The 9,514-nt window shown below is 47.8% G+C and overlaps 1 long non-coding RNA gene across 1 annotated transcript; it reads right to left on the reverse strand.

The window, feature by feature from the left end:
• Positions 1 to 597: 597 nt before the first annotated feature.
• On the reverse strand, positions 598 to 7,732 carry LOC120984614. The gene is made up of 3 exons (XR_005775273.1): positions 7,721 to 7,732; positions 1,186 to 1,191; positions 598 to 837 (listed from the first exon to the last, which is right to left on the reverse strand). It is a non-coding gene; the product is annotated as an uncharacterized LOC120984614 (long non-coding RNA).
• Between the last annotated feature and the right edge of the window lie 1,782 nt (positions 7,733 to 9,514).

Genomic DNA, 9,514 nt, shown 5'->3' on the forward strand with positions numbered 1-9,514 from the left:
TATCATTTATACTAATCTCTATATACAATGTATCATTTATACTGATCTCTATATACAATGTATCATTTTACTGATCTCTATATACAATGTATCATTTATACTTATCTCTATATACAATGTATCATTTTTACTGATCTCTATATACAATGTATTGTTTATACTAATCTATATACAATGTATCATTTATACTGATCTCTATATACAATGTATCATTTGTACTGATCCCTATATATAAGGTATCATTTATACTGATCTCTATATAAAATGTATAGTTTATACTGATATCTATATACAATGTATCATTTATACTGATATCTATATACAATGTATAGTTTATACTTATCTCTATATACAATGTATCACTTGTACCGATCTCTATATACAATGTATCATTTGATATCTATATACAATGTATTATTTATAGTGATATCTATATACAATGTATCATTTATACCGATCTTTATATACAATGTATCGTTTATACCGATCTCTATATACAATGTATCATTTATACCGATCTCTATATACAATGTATCGTTTATACTGATCTCTTTATACTACATAACATACAGCTGTTCTTCAGGTCTCGTACCGTGTTTGCTGGAGTAGAAGTCCAGGAACCTCTTCATTGAGGACGGACCCGTCTGTGACGAGTAGATTACTATAACTACAGAATATCTCTGGACTTGATTCCATCCATTCTCACTTAGACGTGAGACCGGTATTACAGAGGCCGAGCTGATGGTCTTTACCAGACAGTTTAGCAGTGATTGCATATGTGCATCCATGTCCCAGCAGAAGATTCCCACAGACTTCTGAATGTCAGTACAGCTGCTTCTAAGAGACAGAAAGGAAGAGACTTCAGTATAATGTCCGCAGCCTCCAGCGCAGGCGCTCCATGTCAGCACAGACTTCCAGCATTGCATTTCCCCTTCTCTCCTTACCCATCCACATTTTATCTGGAACCCGCACCTCCAGTTCCCTCTCCTCTCCACACCTTTCTCTACTCCTCCTCTTTTCTCCCCTTCTTCTCCTCCTGCCCATTCTCCAGGTGTCTCCCTCTCCTTCTCTTATTTTCTCCTCTTCTTTACCTATTTCTCTTCCTCTCTTTTCCTCCCTTTCTTCTCTCCTCCTTTCCTTACCCAATTTTTCTCTTCTCTCTTTCTTCTCTCCTCCTTTCCTCACCCTCTTCTTCTCTCTTCCTCTCCTCCTTTCCTTTTCTTCTCTGTTCTCCTCCTGCTCTCTATCTCTTCCTCTTCTACTTTCTTTTTCTCTTGTTTTCTCCTTCTACTCTGCTCTCTTTCTCCTTTCTCAGTCTCTTTCCTTCTCGTTGTCCTCCTCACCTCTTTGGTTCTACCTCAATAATAAAGGGTACAGAGGTGGCAGTCATGTACTGGAGGTGGCTGAGGACTCCTCTGCCACATATGGAGACACCATTTGTATAAATGGAACCTGGTGGTTGCAGAGAGACCCTTACTTAGTAACATAGTATATAAGGCCGAAATAAGACATTTGTCCATCCAGTTCGGCCTGTTATCCTGCAAGTTGATCCAGAGGAAGGCAAAAAAAAACTGTGAGGTAGAAGCCAATTTTCCCCATTTAAGGAGAAAGAAATTCCTTCCCGACTCCAAACAGGCATCAGAACAACTCCCTGGATCAACGACCCCTCTCTAGTAGCTATAGCCTGTAATATTATTACACTCCAGAAATACATCCAGGACCCTCCTGAACTCTTATAGTGAACTCACCATCACCACCTCCTCAGGTAGAGAGTTCCATAGTCTCACTGCTCTTACAGTAAAGAGTCCATAGTCTCACTGCTCTTACCGTAAAGAGTCTATAGTCTCACTGCTCTTACAGTAAAGAATCCATAGTCTCACTGCTCTTACCGTAAAGAGTCCATAGTCTCACTGCTCTTACAGTAAAGAATCCATAGTCTCACTGCTCTTACAGTATAGAGTCCATAGTCTCACTGCTCTTACAGTAAAGAGTCCATAGTCTCACTGCTCTTACAGTAAAGAGTCCATAGTCTCACTGCTCTTACAGTAAAGAGTCCAGAGTCTCACTGCTCTTACAGTAAAGAATCCATAGTCTCACTGCTCTTACAGTAAAGAGTCCATAGTCTCACTGCTCTTACAGTAAAGAGTCCATAGTCTCACTGCTCTTACAGTAAAGAATCCAGAGTCTCACTGCTCTTACAGTAAAGAGTCCATAGTCTCACTGCTCTTACAGTAAATAGTCCATAGTCTCACTGCTCTTACAGTACAGAGTTCATAGTCTCACTGCTCTTACAGTAAAGAGTCCATAGTCTCACTGCTCTTACTGTAAAGAGTCCATAGTCTCACTGCTCTTACAGTAAAGAGTCCATAGTCTCACTACTCTTACAGTAAAGAGTCCATAGTCTCACTGCTCTTACAGTAAAGAGTCCATAGTCTCACTACTCTTACAGTAAAGAGTCCATAGTCTCACTGCTCTTACAGTACAGAGTCCATAGTCTCACCGCTCTTACTGTAAAGAGTCCATAGTCTCACTGCTCTTACAGTAAAGAGTCCATAGTCTCACTACTCTTACAGTAAAGAGTCCATAGTCTCACTGCTCTTACAGTAAAGAGTCCATAGTCTCACTGCTCTTACAGTAAAGAATCCATAGTCTCACTGCTCTTACAGTAAAAAGTCTATAGTCTCATTGCTCTTACAGTAAAGAGTCCATAGTCTCACTGCTCTTACAGTAAAGAGTCCAGAGTCTCACTGCTCTTACAGTAAAGAATCCATAGTCTCACTGCTCTTACAGTAAAAAGTCCATAGTCTTACTGCTCTTACAGTAAAGAGTCCATAGTCTCACTGCTCTTACAGTACAGAGTCCATAGTCTCACCGCTCTTACTGTAAAGAGTCCATAGTCTCACTGCTCTTACAGTAAAGAGTCCATAGTCTCACTGCTCTTACAGTAAAGAGTCCATAGTCTCACTGCTCTTACTGTAAAGAGTCCATAGTCTCACTGCTCTTACAGTACAGAGTCCATAGTCTCACTGCTCTTACAGTAAAGAGTCCATAGTCTCACTGCTCTTACAGTAAAGAGTCCATAGTCTCACTGCTCTTACAGTATAGAGTCCATAGTCTCACTGCTCTTACAGTATAGAGTCCATAGTCTCACTGCTCTTACAGTATAGAGCCCATAGTCTCACTGCTTTTACTGTAAAGAGTCCATAGTCTCACTGCTCTTACAGTATAGAGTCCATAGTCTCACTGCTCTTACAGTAAAGAGTCCCATAGTCTCACTGCTCTTACAGTATAGAGTCCATAGTCTCACTGCTCTTACAGTAAAGAGTCCATAGTCTCACTGCTCTTACAGTAAAGAGTCCACAGTCTCACTGCTCTTACAGTAAAGAGTCTATACTCTCACTGCTCTTACAGTATAGAGTCCATAGTCTCACTGCTCTTACAGTATAGAGCCCATAGTCTCACTGCTCTTACAGTAAAGAGTCCATAGGCTCACTGCTCTTACAGTAAAGAGTTCCATAGTCTCACTGCTCTTACAGTAAAGAGTCCATAGTCTCACTGCTCTTACAGTAAAGAGTCCATAGTCTCACTGCTCTTACTGTAAAGAGTCCATAGTCTCACTGCTCTTACAGCATAGAGTCCATAGTCTCACTGCTCTTACAGTATAGAGTCCATTGTCACGAACCGGCAGGACAGGTAGTGAATCCTCTGGACCAGAGAGGCGATGGCGCGGGTTGTACTAGAGGACCGGTTCTAAGCAGTTACTGGTCTTCACCAGAGCCCGCCATAAGGCGGGATGGATTTGCCGCGGCAGTAACTACCAGGTCGTGTCCCCTAGTAACAACTCGACCTCTCTGGCAGCTGATAAGGCGTGGTACACAGGGAGAAGGTAAGAGCGTAGTCGGACGTAGCAGCGGTCAGGGCAGGCAGCAAAGGTTCAAAGGCAAGTGGACGGTAGCAACGGGTACGGCAACAGGTAAGGCAAACTAACAACGTAGGGAACGCTTTCTCTGAGGCACAAGGCACAAAGATCCGGCAGAAAGCTGTGGGAGGAGAAGGTATAAATGGGCAGTGCACAGGTGCAGCCTAATTAAGTCAGCACTGCCTCTCACAACCTTAACCCTTAATAACCCCTTTGGACCAGGCACCAATCACTGGTGCACTGGTCCTTTGAATCTAAGAGTCCCGGCGCACGCGCGCCCTAGAGAGCGAGGACGCACATGCCGAGACGCTGGAGTGCTGCCTGGGGGCATACGCTGTGAGCGCTCCGAGGCCAGCAGGGGACCCGGAGCGCTCAGCGTAACAGTACCCCCCCCCCCTTTGGTCTCCCTCCCTTTTTGGTACCGAAGAACTTGCGGATGAGACTGCGGTCCAGGATGTTCTCCTCCGGCTCCCATGACCTCTCCTCAGGACCGCAGCCCTCCCAGTCGACCCAAAAAAATCTTTTCCCCCTGGAGATCTTGGTCGCCAAGATCTCCTTGACAGAGAATATATCGGAGGTACCGGCGACAGGGGTGGGAGAAACAAGCTTGGGAGAAAAACGGTTAAAGACAGCAGGTTTAAGAAGGGAGACATGGAAGGAGTTATGGATTCGGAGGGAGGGAGGAAGATGGAGCTGATAAGAAACTTGATTGATACGACTCTTGATTTTATAGGGTCCCAAGAAACGAGGGCCCAACTTGTAACTTGGGACCCTAAATCGGATGTACCTAGAGGAGAGCCACACCTTGTCACCCGGACGAAATTCCGGTGGAGATCTGCGTCTCTTGTCAGCTTGAACCTTCATATGGGCGGAAGCCCTGAGGAGAGCAGCGTGGGTTTCTCGCCAGATGGAGGAAAAATCCTGTACAAGACTGTCAACGGCAGGTACAGAAGAAGGAGTGGGAGACTGGGGCAGAGGTGGAAGAGGATGACGGACAAAAACTACAAGGAAAGGAGACTTGTTAGAGGCAGAGGATTGTTTGTAGTTGTAGGAGAACTCCGCACAGGGAAGTAGATCAACCCAGTCGTCATGGCGTGAGGATACAAAGTGACGCAGATAGTCACCCAAAATCTGGTTCACCCGTTCTACTTGGCCGTTAGACTGAGGATGGTACGAAGAAGAAAAGTCCAATTTGATCCCGAGCTGAGCACATAGAGCCCTCCAGAATTTGGAGACGAATTGTACCCCACGATCCGAGACAATATGTTTGGGAAGGCCATGGAGACGGAAGATGTGTTGGAAAAATTGTTTGGCCAACATGGGTGCAGAGGGTACACCGGGCAGGGGTACAAAGTGAGCCATCTTGGAGAAGCGATCCACCACGACCCAAATAACGGACTTGCCATGGGAGGAGGGAAGATCTGTAATAAAGTCCATTGCGATGTGAGACCAGGGAACTTCAGGAACAGGTAGAGGCAAGAGGAGACCCGCTGGTTTCTGGCGAGGCGATTTATCCCGGGCGCAAATCGTACAGGCCTGGACGAAGTCCGAGACATCTTTCTCCAGAGAAGACCACCAGTACCTTTGGGAGATTAGTTGGAGAGACTTTAGCACCCCTGGATGACCGGCAAAAGGGGAGGCGTGGCCCCACTCGAGAATTCGCAGCCGCTGACGTGGAGGTACGTAGGATTTGCCAGGAAAATGAAGGCGCAGGTCCACGGAAGTGACTGTAATAAGGCGTTCTGGAGGGATAATATATCGAGGTGTTAACTCGTCGCCCACCACATCAGAGGAGCGAGACAGAGCATCTGCCCTAATGTTCTTACAAGCCGGACGGAAATGGATCTCAAAGTTAAAGCGGGCGAAGAACAGAGACTAACGAGCCTGACGGGGATTTAATCTCTGAGCAGACTGGAGATAAGCCAGGTTCTTGTGGTCCGTGAAGATGTACACAGGATGTGTGGCGCCCTCGAGTAAATGTCTCCATTCCTCCAGTGCCAATTTAATAGCCAGCTGTTCCCTGTCCCCAATGGAGTAATTTCTCTCTGCGGAAGAGAATGTTTTAGAAAAGAAGCCACAAGTTGAAGTCTTGCCCCGGGAAGACTTCTGGGTGAGGACAGCTCCGGCTCCCACCGAGGAGGCATCCACTTCAAGAGAGAAGGGCTTGGTGGAATCTGGTCTAGAGAGAACGGGTGCAGAGGCAAATGCGGATTTCAGGGACTGGAAGGCTTCCTCGGCTTGGGAAGGCCAGGATTTGGGGTTAGCTCCTTTTCTAGTGAGGGCCACGACAGGAGCTACCAGAGTGGAATAGTGAGGGATGAATTGCCTGTAGTAATTCGCAAAGCCCAGAAATCTTTGTATGGCTCGGAGACCAGAGGGACGTGGCCAATCCAGAACCGCCGAGAGTTTGGCTGGGTCCATTTGAAGTCCTTGGGCTGAGATAATGTATCCCAGGAAAGGCAGGGAGGTCCGTTCAAAAAGACATTTTTCAAGTTAAGCGTACAGGCGATTTCTCCTAAGACGACTAAGAACTTGTTGCACATGGACCCGGTGTTGATCCAAATTGGAGGAGAAGATGAGGATATCATCCAGGTATATGACCACGCAGGTGTAAAGTAAGTCCCTGAAAATATCATTGCCGAATTCCTGGAAGACAGCAGGTGCGTTGCAGAGGCCGAAGGGCATCACCAAATACTCAAAATGGCCGTCCCTTGTGTTAAAGGCGGTCTTCCATTCGTCTCCCTCACGGATACGGATCAGATTATAGGCCCCTCGAAGGTCCAATTTAGTGAAGATCTTAGCCCCTCGGAGACAATCAAATAGCTCAGAGATTAGAGGCAGAGGGTAGCGGTTCTTGATGGTAATTTTATTAAGACCTCTGTAGTCAATGCAGGGGCGGAGGGAGCCGTCTTTTTTAGTCACGAAGAAAAAACCGGCCCCAGCAGGAGAAGAAGATTTTCTTATGAATCCTCTCTGTAGGTTCTCACGTATATAGTCGGACATGGCAAGAGTCTCAGGAGGTGAGAGAGGATGAATTATGCCCCGAGGTGGAGTAGAACCGAGTATCAGGTCAATCGGGCAATCATAGGATCGGTGAGGAGGAAGAACCTCAGCTTGTTTCTTGCAGAAGACATCCGTGAAGGAATGGTATGGCTTGGGCAGCCCAGAAGGCGGAGAAACTTGCGGGTTCTGTTTGACCAGAGCAGGCTTGAGACAGCGGTCCGAACAGGAGGAGCCCCAACGCAGGATCTCACCGGTGGACCAATTCAGGACAGGGCTATGAAGTTGAAGCCACGGCAGACCCAGGAGGAGTTCGGAGGAACAGAAGGGAAGGACAAAGAACTCTAAAGTCTCGGTATGAAATATTCCGATGTCCATCTGCAGAGGCTGGGTACGGAACTGCACGGTGGCTGAGAGTCTCTCACCATTAACAGTAAAGATGAAAAACGGCTTGGGTAGATGGATTACTGGAATACGGTACTTGTCAACCAAGGAGGCGTGAATGAAGTTGCCAGCTGAACCGGAATCCAAGAAGGCGGCTGCGGAGAAAGAGGACTTGGAAGAGATGATCAACTGCACGGGTATGATGAGACGTGGAGAGGAAGAATCCACACCTAGCAACGGCTCTCCCACGCTTACTAGGTGCGAGCGTTTCCCGAACGCCGTGGACGGAGAGGACAATCTCTAAGGAAGTGCTCGGTACTGGCACAGTACAGACACAGGTTCTCGTTTCTGCGGCGGCTTCGTTCTTGCGGAGTCAAGCGTGACCGATCCACCTGCATGGCTTCCACAGCGGAAAACCCAGTAGCGGGTTGAGGGGGATGCGGAAAAACGGGAGCCAGACTAGGAAAGCGTCTAGGACGAGCTTTTTCCTTTTCAAGGAGGAGTTCCTCTTGTCTTTCGGCGAAACGTTTGTCTATCCCAGTGGCCAGCAAGATGAGGTCACTAAGAGTGGAAGGAAGCTCACGTGCAGCCAGAACGTCCTTTACTTCACTGTTAAGTCCTTTCTTGAAGGTGGCGCAAAGGGCTTCATTGTTCCAGTTCAGCTCAGAGGCCAGGGTGCGGAACTGAATGGCATAGTCACGCACGGAAGAACCTCCTTGGGTCAAATTTAGTAAGGCAGTCTCTGCGGAGGTAACCCAGGCAGGCTCCTTAAAAAACATTCCGGAACTCTAGGCAGAAGCTCTGGACGGAAGCGGTGGCAGGATCTGCGCGGTTCCATAGTGGTGTAGCCCAGGCCAGGGCCTTCCCGGACAGTAAACTGAGAATAAAGGCTACCTTGGCTCGCTCAGAAGGAAACTGGTCGGACAGAAGCTCGAGGTGGAGAGAGCACTGCGACAAGAACCCACGGCACTGCTTAGGATCTCCGTCATATTTGTCTGGTAAGGACAAACAGATTCTGGAACCGGTGGTAACGGCAGGCAGAGGTGATGCAGCAGGAGCAGACGGAGGAGCTGGCTGTTGCAGAGAAGGCAGGAGCTGCTGCAACACAGCGGTCAACTGGGCCAGCTGTTGACCCTGCTGGGCCACAATGGTGGTGAGGTCCTCCAGGCTTGGCAGGGGAACATCAGCGGGATTCATGGCCGGATCTTACTGTCACGAACCGGCAGGACAGGTAGGGAATCCTCTGGACCAGAGAGGCGATGGCGCGGGTTGTACTAGAGGACCGGTTCTAAGCAGTTACTGGTCTTCACCAGAGCCCGCCGCAAGGCGGGATGGATTTGCCGCGGCTGTAACTACCAGGCCGTGTCCCCTAGTAACAACTCGACCTCTCTGGCAGCTGATAAGGCGTGGTACACAGGGAGAAGGTAAGAGCGTAGTTGGACGTAGCAGCGGTCAGGGCAGGCGGCAAAGGTTCAAAGGCGAGTCGACGGTAGCAACGGGTACGGCAACAGGTAAGGCAAACTAACAACGTAGGGAACGCTTTCTCTGAGGCACAAGGCACAAAGATCCGGCAGAAATCTGTGGGAAGAGAAGGTATAAATGGGCAGTGCACAGGTGCAGCCTAATTAAGTCAGCACTGCCTCTCACAACCTTAACCCTTAATAACCCCTTTGGACCAGGCACCAATCACTGGTGCACTGGTCCTTTGAATCTAAGAGTCCCGGCGCGTGCGCGCCCTAGAGAGCGAGGACGCACACGCCGAGACGCTGGAGTGCTGCCTGGGGGCATACGCTGTGAGCGCTCCGAGGCCAGCAGGGGACCCGGAGCGCTCAGCGTAACATCCATAGTCTCACTGCTCTTATAGTAAAGAGTCCATAGTCTCACTGCCCTTACAGTAAAGAGTCCATAGTTTCACTGCTCTTACAGTAAAGAGTCCATAGTTTCACTGCTCTTACAGTAAAGAGTCCATAGTCTAACTGCTCTTACAGTATAGAGTCCATAGTCTCACTGCTCTTACAGTAAAGAGTCCATAGTCTCACTGCTCTTACAGTAAAGAGTCCATAGTCTCACTGCTCTTAAAGTAAAGAGTCCATAGTCTCACTGCTTTTACAGTAAAGAGTCCATAGTCTCAGTGCTCTTACAGTAAAGTGTCCATAGTCTCACTACTCTTACAGTAAAGAGTCCATAGTCTCACTGCCCTTACAGTAAAGA

The sequence above is a fragment of the Bufo bufo genome, unplaced genomic scaffold, assembly GCF_905171765.1.
Source record: "Bufo bufo unplaced genomic scaffold, aBufBuf1.1, whole genome shotgun sequence".
Lineage (NCBI taxonomy): Eukaryota > Metazoa > Chordata > Amphibia > Anura > Bufonidae > Bufo > Bufo bufo.